Here is a 14,693-nt window from a genome sequence, read left to right on the forward strand (position 1 = left end):
ACGATTTGTTCAATAAATTTTTTTAAATCGACTCAGTCCTATTACCTTCCGGACAAACCCTCAACCACTCAAAAATTCGCCCCTAAAGCTACAATTCATTTCTTTCGATCAATCTGCTGTCGCTTTCAAATGTATGCTTCACTTTGCAATTTATTTTTAGCCCCGCCAGTTATGCTTCAAATTTCGTCGCACAATGCAATACTTATTCGTCCCTAAAAGTATACTACGAATTTTCCGCTCAAACTGCATTCACGCTTAATCTGCTGCATTTATTTTCGCAATTAAAAGAGTTAATTAATTGGCATTGATGCATTGTAATGCAAATGAAGAGTGTTGTAAGGACATTTCAGTGAAAGCACTGACTGCAAGCGAAGACATGCGACGCTCTATAAGACACGTAGCAACTTAATGATGCCACGGAAAGGACAATTCGTTTGCGCGGATGAGTTGAAGCGACTCAATGAAATTTATTGCAGCGTTAAATAAACAAAGTTGCAATTCATGTCCATCGGTGTGTAATGCAACTGCCGTTATATGAACACCGTTCAATTGGCCGTTTGGCAGCTTTTCAGCCATTTGAGGCGAGTGCCATTTAAACGTGAGCAAAGGCGAATGCAGCGAATTGAGCAACGTACGCGTACACAATATTTCTTCTTACTTTTCTTCTCTAGGCAGGTAGCTGAGCACAAGAAGCAAGTGAATGACAGTGAAGAAACAGGAAGCCGCGCTTATAACCGCTACGACTAAGTGTGTATGTGGCTGTGTGTCGCCTATTGTGCAACCTGAAGCGATCGGTGCGGCGAAGCATGAATGTCACTGTCAATATGCCAACAGCAGCAACAGCGTTGACAGCAAACAAAAACAAAAATAATACAATGCACAAAGAATAAGAATACGAAACAGAAGAAGAGGAGGAGGCAGCTCTTGTAAATTGTAGCTCGGATGCGCAGAGTGAGCGGCGAAGCCAGGCAGACAACTTGAGGTAAACAACGGCACAACAAGGCAAATAACAATATAATAATTATTCTAATAAGAATAAAAACAAAACCTACAACAACAACAACGGTGAAAGGCAGTGTACGTAATGCGGATTACAGTTGTGTGTGTGTGTGTGTGTGTCTGGTTGCGAAACGCCTTTCAATGTCAATGTGAGGGCGCTTGCCGCCGCGCGTTGCAGGCAGCGAGGACGCAGGATGCAGTTGAGCGGAGGCGTTGAAGTTCAAGTTGCACAAGCAGAAGAAGAAGAAGAAGAATGGGCTGAGATAAAAGCATAATACCTTTAAGAAATAGTGGAACCGGCACGTAACGCGGTGTGTGTGTTGTAAAGTCGAGAAGCTGTACAGCAGATCCTCAACAGATAGTTGCACGTTTAGTAGTCAACGGTTGTATTGTATTTGCTATGGCGCTTTCACTCGCCCATTTGTTTTGTAATGTTTAAGGCAAACGCAGAGGAATCCGATGAATGCTCAGCTATGTGGGACCCGTGTGCTGATGAGGCAACATTTCTCTAAGAATCAGACAGACAAAGCGATGCACACACATACACGAGCTGACCATTATACAGTTGACAAGAAGACACCACCAATAGGCTGCTGCGCCTGTACTAGTTGGCGCATTAACAGTTAGCCAGTGCTGATACAGTCGCAACAATGTCTTGAGTGGCTAAAGAGTTCGAGTTATTGAGCGGCTTTTAAAAATACGCTCTGACGCGTAATAAGTGTGCGGAAAGGTGTCATATTTCTATAGTCAATGATGTCATGTTTCATCTAAAGTCTCTGCTTTGCTAGTGTCAATGCTAATGGCGATAAGGACGCAACTGCCAGACAATGCACGGTAAAGAGTGCAATGACGCAGCAGCTTTTGCGGAGCTACGAGGCAAGTTTCGTCATGCTTTAGAAAAATGCAATTGAATTATTTAGAAATGAAGTCTACAAAAGCCTGACTCGACATGTGCCTCATAATGTGACGCATTAATACACATGAGTCCTCTGGGGGAAAAAATCCGAAAGTAGGCGCAAACGAACTTTCTGGCTTTTTTTCAGGGAAAATATTTTACCTTTAGTCACATTTTCAGGTTTAGAGAGAGTGAGGGAAAGAGAGAAAATGCTAATAGATTCGGCCAAGCTTTTCCTCAGAGATGAACAAATGTCTGAAATTTTAGACTGAGCAGGTCCGAAACCATTCAATATTCTTAAAAGCGCTTTAACCTCTCAACCTTTAAGAAAGCAAATTTGACAAAAAGACTTAGGGTGAAACTTCGAGAAGTAAGCAGGTCCTACAGGAGATCTGCTATAAGTGTAAAAGCAGAAAATTTTCATAGTATGGCGACTTTAGTTGTAGCCAGACAGGACCTTGTTTATATGGGACCGCAGCCTTCCATTTGAAGCTCAATTTTCCATACCACGATTCTCAAACCGTAAATCATATAAAATCTATTAAGTGTGTGTTACCAAAAGACTTCCCTAAATCCTCGAAAACTGATCGTGTCCTACAGGGTGCCAGCTGTTTGCCTAAATTTAGAGATTTTCGAAAAATACTGGCGCTCCCAGCCCGAAATTTCTAAAAATACCACAAACTTTTACCACATTCACCACAAACTAAATTTCACTTTTTATTTACTCGCTTCGCGTTGTGCGGCAACGGTTTGCCCTAACTGCCACCGCATGTTACACGTAGCACCCGTAGTTGCAACACATGTCATTTGTGGTGCTTCTGTAATTTTTGTCACTCAATTTGCCAAAGTTGGCGCGGTTGCTGGCTCACTTCCCACCGTTTCGCATGAACAAGCACACGGCACGCACACACTCGCATGTGCATAGTATGTATGTACGGAGGATTACATAAATCGGTAGCAAACGGACTCAACTTGTTGCAAGCAAAGTTATACAACGGAGATGTTGTACAAGTTGAAAACTAAAAAAAAAACACAAATCAAAGGAAGTCTAAAATAGTTAATAGTGTGACAAACCACGGTGGCACGCCGGCAGCACACAAACACACCAGCGTTTTAACACTCGTTTTCGCACTAAATTGGCTTGTGGCACTTTAATTGGCCAATTGTAGATGCCGCAGCAGAAAAACCAGAAAAGTTTCATTAAAAAAATAAAAATGTTCGAAGGTGGCACATGCAGCACTTCGAGCCACCGTCCCTGCATCTGCGACAGTTGAATAGTGGGGACGCTGCTTTTCTACGCCAAGCGTGTGGTGAAAATGTGAGAGCAACTAACTCATTAAAAAAACTTTCATAATTAGGATACTGGACAGGATCAGGGACCAACAAAAGGCATAGAGGCAAGTTTGGAGAACTGAATTAGAACTAACAGTGTTTCAGATGTGGAAGGAGGCTACAAAGCTGAAAATATGTAAAAATGATATATAAAAAACCAATTAAAAATAATTGAAATCAAACATTCAAAGGCAGAAAACTGCGTACTATATTCCACGGTTAAAATTGTCTGCCAGTCCACTTGCTAGAACTACACATACCGACGGATCGAATGATCCACCAAGAATATTGGTATAAAGTAAGATATCCACTTTCTAACTCTTGAATACACTAAAGAAGATAAAAATTCCACTATTCTTTGCTCCTTGCATTTTCCTATAAATGTAACTTTCTCCTCCATAAGTAAAAGTGTTCAAAAATACTTCGGTCACGTTGCCGCTTAAGGAACTCTGATGACCTTATTTAACATATTTTCAATGTAAGTTGACTTAGTGGTGTGTGTAAATACTTAATTGTACTCGCGCTTCATTGGCAACTTGGCACTCATAAGAATGAATGCTTCGTAATTCTTCTCACTTGCAAGTTGGCCAGCGAACAATTAAAAACTGAAAACTTTGAACTTTTTAAAAACATTTTGTATAACCAACTAAGAAAATACAGTAGTACTTCGATATCGGTTACCACTATTGGTTAGCGCTATTGTTTCAGAAGGTTTTTGCTAAAACATTCAGGCAAAGCCATGATTTTGCTTTCCTGCAACTTCAGGGTTTGTCAACAAGGAGCAAAGCATGATCTCAAACGATTTTCTTGTAAGATAGAAACGTGATTTTGTGGAGATTAACTTCTTTTTTAAAGTAAGTATGTATACTTTTTTACACTATGTCATCGGAAATCTTCTCAGAAAATCAATAAATTCAGTAAGAGTGTAGAAGCTTATAAATGTTTTCGAACTTCCTATCCAATCGCAGAGATCAAGGAGTCGGAAAAGTTATAATAAAGCGAATCTTATACTAATTAAAAGAGCAAGCTCCAACGCACAATCGAAAAGTTTAATGTTAGGTACTCACTTACCTCTTGTGTTGCTTTGAAGACGACTATAAATGCGGCTACGAATGTATTTGAGGCAACTTCAAACAAATGAATGTATAATTTTTGGACGGCGAGATTGACCAAAAATCTGCGGAGGAAAGAAGAGATCAAATAATTTGATTTTATATATTTACAAAATTTAAAAACATGATCATAATTATTTGTATGAGACTAAACAAGCGAGTAAGGTTCATAGCACAACAAAAATTTGTTAAAAATGGTTTCGACATTTTTGGCCCTCAAAACCTTTGAAATTTCTCTACTGCAAATATAGAATATACCAGTTATCATACACTGTTATGTTTCTGATGCTTATGGAATCATAAAATCGAGAGACAACTGTATATAGTTGAGGTGTGCGACTCTCTTAACAAAGCGGTCTTGAAGAAGAAGGCTAAAACCAAAGCACATGTAAATATATGCAGCACGCATGTGACACGGTTCAAACGGTTGCTTGTGTAACATATTTTTAGAAATATTTACTTTCGCTAGGCACTTCAACGGACAATAGTAGTTGCAAATCTCCGGCCAACTGATAAGTTTACAATGCGAGAACAAAACTTGAACACGCCCACGTCTCTTCAGTTTTTGCACAATTTTCGTACTTAAGTGATGAGTGTTAAAATTTCACATTTAAATTGAGACAGCACGCAGTTTTAATAGGTTTGCGTGTAGAGACAGATTTAAGACTCACTTGGTTGCCATTGAGACCGTAATTGGCACACTTAGGAAGGCTATTTTGCGAGACGCAACCCGTTCAAGTGTCGTGCATTGCTTACCCAACAGTTGGCCTCAACTGGTGAAGCCTCAAATATTAAAGTTGCCACCGCCGCCGGCATTGCCATGGCATCCTGGAGCGTTGTATAAGCTGCAGAAGTTTAAGCGGTTCACTGCGGCAATGCGGGGGTGCACATTAAGTACCATTGCCGTTAAATGTGCAACAAGCAATACATACATATATATTACATTATTGTAGCAAACAGCAGGGCGACGAAGGCCAACACAGTCGTAAATTATTGAAAAACTTTCTAAAGTGGCATTTAAAGGCGAATAGAGTCAACTTCAAGGAAATATGTATACATGTGTTAGTGTCCATAAGTACTCATCATTTAATGTGAAATAAATTGGCATAACTGAAAACAATAGCACTTATAGAAAAGGGTACAATGCATGAATGCAAAGGAATCGCTCTTGAAGTGCGCGCTCAGGTCAAATGTCATGCGGACGCCTTTCAGGGTCGCAGAGTCGGGTAAGCGCAGAGTTAAATAAAACACATCAATACCTCATTATGTCTACTTCAGTCTGAAGAAAGGATAATGTATTTATAAATATTTAAGTTGTGTTAAGTTGAAGTTTCCTTGAAAATTTGTTATGATGAAGATGTCGGATGTGTCTTAGGAACATTGATATCAGAACAGATTTCATGCGGATAGTCTCAGCAGACTAGGTGGGCCAGCTGATGGTAGTACAAGAAGGGAAAATCATCTCAAAGTTATTCTGTGAAAAAATTACTTCACTTTCCTTTACCATAATTATTATCTGATAATTACAAAATTGCAAATGAATCGCTTAAAATAATACACCAAATGCTCGCGGCGTTGTTGCATAATACTTAACGCAGAAATGCGTATTTGCTGTCTATCTTTAGGCGCCATTTTGTGCAATCAGTCTGGCCAAGGCAAGACGCTCAGCGCACCACAGCCAATTTGTGACATTTACTCCTGGAAAGATTGCGTTCATTGCACCAAAGATCCACCGAATAGCAGCGCGTCATCGAGCATTTTATGTAAGCATAGCAAACGAAAGAAATTGATATCCGCCTAGAAGTATGCAATACAACAACAACTATTTATAGTAACTGATGACTGCATGAATACGGGCGCATAGCAACAGGGCAATGAAAATAGTTAGCAGCATGACAACAACATTGACACATAAGCTCAATTACAATGCGCTCAGCTTGAGTTCAACACTTGTGTAAGAACTTAAGCAATTGAGACCGCAAATGAAGCGGAGAGCAGCGAATCCCACGGACGATAATTAAATAAGAGCCAAGTGTGGCAAATGAATTAACTAAATGTGGTTATTATTAGTTGAAATAAGTGTTTAATTAAATGAGTTATGTTAGTTGCTGATGATCCTGATGAAACAAATTTATGCTGTCAAGAATAGCAAAGGCTTTCAATGCATGAATTTCTTAACGGAAGTCTACTGGGTGGAAACTTAATACACTTTTAAGAATTTCACTTGCAAAAATATTACATTTTTCCTCTTTTTGAAAGCCGATGAATTCAAAATAATCGCCTTTTATTTTTTGCTAGAACCGACAGATTTTATGGCGCTCCAACAACACAGAAATAAATCGAACTTCCCACACAAACTTTCACCTCGCTGCCTGTGGCCTGTTTGGCAGCAAAGTAAGTATATTCAACAATGTCAGAAAGGTGAGAAAGTGCAAATAAATTCGACAGTTTTGAAGTTTCATGACAGGCGAGCTGGCAACTTCCGACCTTTATTTGACGCCACCGACGGTTTGAGTGGCCAATTACTCACGCTTAGTGGGCTACCATGAGCATGAAATTGAAAGCGAATTTGGAAAAATATCGGAAATTGATAATCCAATAAAAATTTTGAAAATTTTAGGAGAGTGAGTGAGCGAAAAATTGCAGAGACAAAATCAGCACATTGAAACGTTAGCAATCGCTGCTGAAGTGGGAACTACGCTGTCAAGGCAGTAGAAGCGCTTAGTCTAGGAAAAGGCGGATTAAAGGCTTATGTTTGGGTTGTCAGCATAATGTGAGCGGTTGAAATCATTGGTTTCAAAACCGATGAAATAATAAGAGTAAGAAAGGTCAACTTAGGCGAAGGCAAGAAAGAGCAGCGTAAATTTAATTCGATATAAATTAGTGAAAGCTTCAGTCAGTTGCCATTTCGATGGCTATAAGTAAACAAAAGTGATTCTAGATTGCAATAGCTGCTAAGGGAAAGATTATGGTATGTGCCAAAAGCAAAATCGACTAAACTGCTTTTAAATTGCAATCTCATCTGTGCTGATAAAACGTCTAAGAAGCTTCTTATAAATACACACAAACGATAAACAAAGTCTTTTACAAAATCTGAAATCTAGGTAACTTATGACTGCTGTTTATGCTTGCAATACTATGTGTATACGGTACCGATCTAAAAACACTCTTCGAATGTCTAAACATTTCGCTAAAAATAAATGTTTATCCTCCTTTATCTGTATTTAATGACTGCTTAAAAGATTATAAAAAAACTTGCAACATAGTTGTCGGTACAGCTTCCTGTACACGCAGCTCTACCTGAATTATGCATCGATCGATTCGATCAAATTGGCCATGTTCGGTACATGTTTATGAAATTCGGTACAGTTGCTAACTAATGCAGAAAAAATGTCAAAGATAGTTAAAATTATGCACAGTTTGATATGATTTATACCTAAATTCGGTACAGTTTTTAACCCAAATGCGGCAACAATTTAAATAAATTTAACTAGTTAAAATTTGAAGTGAAGTTCGATTTATGTTAAATTCGGTACAGTTTGTTACCCAAATTTGTGTAACTTATACCGAATTACGGTAAAAATTCGGTAAAAAATTTTTTTTAAGCTATATTTCAGTTGAACGTTACAAAATCTGCCAATATTTGAAAAATAATTCTTTTTATAATAAAGCCTACTAAAAAGGTTTAAAGTTCGGTATGATTTCCACCTAAAGTCGGTACAAAACGTACATTTAGCAACGGAAATCGTTCTTAGTTCAGTATATAAAATCAGAATTTGAAGTGAATCTCTTGGAAATGCTTTATTTAGTTAGCATTCCCACTACATCACCCCCCAACTCATACATAAACACACACATAAATATTTGTATATATAATTAAGATTCTCAAATACAGCTCGTAGTCTGAAACAGTTGCGGATGATTCGAAACTTCAGCGTTTGCTTATAAAAAATCTTCTTATTATGTCTTTATCTAAATACAGCAGCAAAAAAATTAAACAAAAAATGCTTGGCAGTTAATCCTCCTACAAATAAACAATTGAAATAATGAAATCGTAAAAATCGTGCGAGCAATCTATTCAAATAGAAGATAGCACACCTTCTGCAAGGCACAGCGACGCTTCGCGGGATGGGCCAACCGGTCGTATGAGCAATTTTTAAACAAACCGCGGATGTGCAATCAAAGCTCCTGCAAATAAAAGCGAGCGATAAGCGGTCGTGTAATGGCAGTGGCCAGAGCGAATTGCCCAACAGCTGTGGCGGCTGCGTGGCGTGTGGCGCGCAGGGCTTTTATTGCCAACTCATTGAATATAGTTATGCTGCTACAAAATTTTAGTTTTGACGCTTTTCCCACAAATTCATTCCCGGTTTATGTTTTTGCCCAGACATGCAGGTATATGTATGTATATGCGTGTACTTATTCCTTTATAGTCAAAAATTGGTTTGTTTATTATTCTAATTATAAAGCTGGTATTTGTTCTACTTGAGTTTTACTTGAATGGGAAGTGAATTATAGCGCGAAAATGTAAATATTTATATGGTAATCTATTAAAAAATTATACAAAATACTAAAAGTTGCAAGGTTAGGATCAACGATAAAAGAAATCTTAGAAATAATTATTTTTCAGCTAAGAATGCAACAAGTATGGCAAATCTCAGTACTTTTTTTATTATTTTTTTAATAATTTTTTAAATTATTTATTCAAAATATGTAATCTGAAAAGTCTTCGAATATTTCTGTGGTGAATTGTTCACTCGAAATTTAGCCAAAGCCTTTCAAGCGCGGCGGTTAATTGCTTGCACAGCTGGCACTTTTCGCTGTGAAAGTGTATTAAACCCATTTGCTGCACTGGGTGGTGAAAGCCAAGGCCGAAAATTATTTCAATTTCATTTTTTAGAAGCGCATTATAGAAGCGCGAAATTTGAACTTTGGTTGTGTTGTGATGTTAAACGAATTGATAGCAATAAATCTGCAATTAAATTGCATGAAATAAATCCGAAACACAGCAGCAATTATTGGCAGCTATTAATAGACATGATTTTGTGGTTAAAAACAATTTTGAGAATTTTGGTTTGCATGAAAATAATTTGTTTGGGAATAATGAGATACAGAAAGCCTCACGTTGGCTACTACAACCTCCACTGTGAACAAATTTCTATATTTGGAAATACCGAGCTAACCTAAAGCGGCTACTGATAGTTGATTATAGCCAAAAATGTTGGAGTTCTATAAGTTTCGAGTAAACACCGAATAGACGCAGAATTTTATTAGAGACTCCTTCTTAGGAAAAAAATTCTGGCAGTTCAGCAAACACTGCTAAAAAACTATTTGAAGTTGAAGGGTGAAGCCTCTTTCATAGTAAAAAAGAAAGTATTTTAGTTGCCTCATGGAAGGCAAACATACTTACAAATTACAGTTATATACAGAAAATATAAAATTCAATGTATTTGAGTGTAGAAACTATCAGCCATATGCTTCTGCTAATAACCCATCGATTTTGTTCGTTATCTTCAAACCAATCCAGACACAGATACATTGAAAAAATGTGCTTAAAATCAACTCAACACCTTCAACAGCATGAAAGTAAGAAAAAAATGTTAAGAAACGAGAAAGTCCATAATACCATCATTACCATAATCCAGCAGCTACTAGCTACTTAACAGATATCTTACAAGCTGCTCACACACACATACACATACACCAGCTGAGAAGATGCTGGCATTCACACCGCCCTGTCTCACAGCGCGCCCACCTGCCACTCACCACCTGCATCGCCACCACCGAACCCCACCACCCATTGCTGCTGCGGCCGTTTTTCCGCTGCCGCCAGCCGTTGTTGAGCGCTTCAGCACAGCCGCATTTCAGTCTCACAACGGCTTTCAGCAGCGACGCGCGTACAACGGCGAACCGTTGCAAACGACACAGCATTCGTTTGGGTAAACAAGTGAGAAAATAGTAATAATAAATGCTTTAGATACGAAAAAATAAAGACGTTTCAGCAACAGCCACATGCGAGAGACGCAAGCGTGTAGAAAGCAGCAGTAAAAGTGCGGGAGAACGGCGCTTAAGATTCGTTAAGAAAAGCTGTGTAGGAAAAGCGTACTTTTTCAAGCGCGTATTCCAGAAACTATCAAATCACTAGACACACATACAGCGAAAGCATAAACAAAGCGCTGTGTGTATTGGTGAGCAGCATTAGCATTGCTTTAAGCGCAGATTAAATTAGCTAATTTCGCGTAAATTACATTGAAATAAAAGCAGGCAATTCTAAGATAAGCTGGCAGCGCGCAGTTGATCTACTTCAGTTGCACCGATTGAGACTGACTTGGTAAGTGCAATCGAAATAGTAACTAGTTATGGACCAGTGCGAATCTAATCAGTATATTTTGTTAAGAAAAAATCCAAACATCAACTAAATTGGTATTTTTCAACTGAATACCGACTAGGACTAGTGCGCATAGGAATAGACTCGAACTAGTTATGGACTAGTGCGAATCTAATCAATATGTTTTGACAAGTAAATTTTCAAATATCAACTGAGTATAGTATATTTCACCTAAATACTGACTAGTGCTCATAGGAGTAGTAACCAACTAGTTACAGAATGAAAAAAATAAAAAATAAAACTAAAGTTAAAAATAAAAATAAATATAAAAAAGTAAAGTAAAAAAAAAATGAAAAAATAAAATAAAAATAAAAGAAAATGTGTATAAATTTAAGCATAATTTCCAAAAAAAACTTAATTTTTTTTCTCATAAAAAATTAATGATATTTTGTTCGAGGAATTTTTATATAGGGTGATTTTTTAAGAGCTTGATAACTTTTTTTTAAAAAAAAACGCATAAAATTTGCAAAATCTCATCGGTTCTTTATTTGAAACGTTAGATTGGTTCATGACATTTACTTTTTGAAGATAATTTCATTTAAATGTTGACCGCGGCTGCGTCTTAGGTGGTCCATTCGGAAAGTCCAATTTTGGGCAACTTTGTCGAGCATTTCGGCCGGAATAGCCCGAATTTCTTCGGAAATGTTGTCTTCCAAAGCTGGAATAGTTGCTGGCTTATTTCTGTAGACTTTAGACTTGACGTAGCCCCACAAAAAATAGTCTAAAGGCGTTAAATCGCATGATCTTGGTGGCCAACTTACGGGTCCATTTCTTGAGATGAATTGTTGTCCGAAGTTTTCCCTCAAAATGGCCATAGAATCGCGAGCTGTGTGGCATGTAGCGCCATCTTGTTGAAACCACATGTCAACCAAGTTTCAGTTCTTCCATTTTTGGCAACAAAAAGTTTGTTAGCATCGAACGATAGCGATCGCCATTCACCGTAACGTTGCGTCCAACAGCATCTTTGAAAAAATACGGTCCAATGATTCCACCAGCGTACAAACCACACCAAACAGTGCATTTTTCGGGATGCATGGGCAGTTCTTGAACGGCTTCTGGTTGCTCTTCACCCCAAATGCGGCAATTTTGCTTATTTACGTAGCCATTCAACCAGAAATGAGCCTCATCGCTGAACAAAATTTGTCGATAAAACACATTTCGAACCGAACACTGATTTTGGTAATAAAATTCAATGATTTGCAAGCGTTGCTCGTTAGTAAGTCTATTCATGATGAAATGTCAAAGCATACTGAGCATCTTTCTCTTTGACACCATGTCTGAAATCCCACGTGATCTGTCAAATACTAATGCATGAAAATCCTAACCTCAAAAAAATCACCCGTTACAAGAATTTACGTCTGCATTTGGGCAACAGCCATACCAGTGTCTAGGAAACATTTCGCAGTCCACATTTGTGAAAATCATAAACAATTCAACAAATTGCATTATTGAATTTTCATATTTTCAATTTCGACGATCAATTAAAAATAGAAGCGAATTTCCAGATCGAGTATTTCAGCAATTACTAAAAGTGCTAAAACATTTCCAATTGCATAAATACATTAGTAATGGCACCCGAATTGCAATTCGCCAAATCGCTAGTTGAATTTCTTTTACGATTTGATTATTGTCTTGTCCAGCTGACCGAATTTATTATTGCCAGACTCGCTTTGATTGCGGATCAATCAGATGCCACCCATGGCGTATGCGTCACTTTCACGTTCGTCTTTCGCATGTGCATGCATACGCACATACATATAATATACTATGTACGTATGTGCATTAGTATTATATTATTGGTTTGCAGGCACTTATGCAAATATATATTTATTTGTTCGGGCTTAAAATGGTGTGTAGCGCTGAAAGACAGCAATTATTAGCAGGCAGAAAGAATATTCAAAATGTGTGAACTGACAAAGTGCACACGTGATTAGAATAGAAATGAAGAATAAATTCCAAAGGCTAATATTAAGTAGAAAACAAATTGATGTAAGATATGAAGACTTGTAGAAGTTAATGGTCAGTATGTTGGTGAAATGCGGAATAAAGGACTGAAAAGAATATTTACTCCGGTTTGAAGTTTAGTTGTGATAAAAATTGGTTCCAACTGTTTAAAAATTATTATATTTAGGTGGAATCTCTGTCTTAAAATATTTATATCTATTAGTATTCATTACAAGAAGAAGAAGAATTTTAATTGTAAAAGCTTCTCACGGATTTTGCTGAAAGCTCGATAAGTACAAATCTGTAAGCTAATTGGTTTTCAATATTTTTTCTGTCGAATTTTAATGAAAGCTTGCGGCACATGAACCTGAGGGCTTGCTATCTTATATAGCACGCTTAAATTTTAAAACGTTCATAATAAGAAAGTTTATGAATATATGAAAGCTCACTAAGTGGAACATATGAAATTAGTTTTAAACAAAAAAGTCAATTTAGGACAAGTTGAAAGCTTACTCCAGTAACGATGTAAAAATTACTAAGTATATTATTTTTCATTAAAACAGAAAAACGCACTAGTCATAAAATAGGTTTAGCCATAAAAATTTTTGTGAAAGCTTTCTACAGAATTTTGCGAAAGCTCCGAAGCTTTTTACATAAATTGCTCTAATGCATTAAGATCTGAGTAAACTTAAGAAAATATGAAAGCTTAAGAAATTATAAAAGCTCAGTAAGTGAAATATATATGGAATCACAATTTTATATGTTTATACAAATGTATTTTTAAAACTAAAAAAGCCAAAATAGTTTATGAATAAAACGAATTTCATTCATTTTGTTAATGAAAGCTCAGCTTTTAGTATGAAAGCTCAGTAGTAAAAATATGCGAAAGCTGTTTATAAAACGGTGATTTTAATGAAAGCTAAACAAATTAAAGCACCAAACTTATGTTAAGCTTATTAAGCTACTTATACACCTTATAAACATTAAAAAGCTCAGCAAATATATCAAAATACAATATAAAATAATATTTATTTTTAACTGACACATACAATTTGAATAATAATCTATGACTGACAGCCATCACTCACTCAAAACTCCTGCTGCTTAGTATTATTCTCTTTCATATTTTGCCTTCCACAAAATTGCTCTACAAAAGCTTGGTCTCAGCTTGTACTTTTAGTGACTTAAAAATGTTCTTATCCTTCATTAAGAAGAGTGATTCTTTATAGGCATCTCCTTTACAGCAGTCTATTCAATCTAACAATTAAGTCAATCATCCTAATTGAATTCCTGAATGCGACAAAGCCATATAAATCATTTACAGCGACTTCAAACATTTTGCCTAATACACTAGAGAGATAGGCTTTGCGTTTCTTTAGACACTCACACAACTGCACAAGTGTTTAGAAAGAAATCATTTTCAAATAGGCTGTAAAAGGGAATCGGAAATGAATGGGGCAAAGTTTTGCTCCTCACACGGTCGCTGTCTGGCGCATACTGTTGTGGGCCATTAATAAATAACTCTAAAAATAGTGGAAAGGCTTTAGCAAAGCATTTAGATTTGTATATACAGTTATTGCAAATCCTTTGTGTTGCTGTCGTTGACACAGCGTCATAAAACTAGACGAGAACGCGAGTGAGAGCAACTTATTTGCTGTCACAAAATCACACAATGCCATGCCCACCCAACGGACGCCCAACTCAACTTGCGGCACGCAGTTATGGCTCGACAATTACTCATGTACAATTACAATAATGATTACTTTGGCGCAGATAAAATGTTTGCCTTTGCAACCCGCTCCCCTGCGACCCCGCCAGGTATGCGCACATGTATGTGTATTTATTCAACCATATCTGTGTTGTGTGCGTGTGCCCCTTGTGCTTTGACCTGCATTTGATTTGGTTGCTTTTAATTAAAATTGAATTTTGTCCATTTTCTCAGACTGTTATTCTGTAAGTTGGCAACTCTTTTGACTATGCCGTTATTCTGCTTTCATCTGTCTATCGCAGTCCGAAATTTAACTAC

At 37.2% G+C, this 14,693-nt stretch overlaps 1 protein-coding gene across 2 annotated transcripts in view; it reads left to right on the forward strand.

Moving 5' to 3' along the window:
• The first annotated feature begins 10,196 nt into the window (after positions 1 to 10,196).
• Positions 10,197 to 14,693, forward strand: part of LOC105230385 (PDF receptor) — a 64,256-nt gene continuing 59,759 nt past the window's right edge. The window contains exon 1 of one of the 2 annotated variants that reach the window (XM_011211121.4): positions 10,197 to 10,666. The gene's annotated coding sequence lies outside the window, so the exon portion shown is untranslated. The remainder of the gene's footprint in view (positions 10,667 to 14,693) is intronic. The other variant, XM_029552046.2, reaches the window with a different exon arrangement.

This window comes from Bactrocera dorsalis, chromosome 4 (genome assembly GCF_023373825.1).
Source record: "Bactrocera dorsalis isolate Fly_Bdor chromosome 4, ASM2337382v1, whole genome shotgun sequence".
NCBI classification, from domain to species: Eukaryota; Metazoa; Arthropoda; class Insecta; order Diptera; family Tephritidae; genus Bactrocera; species Bactrocera dorsalis.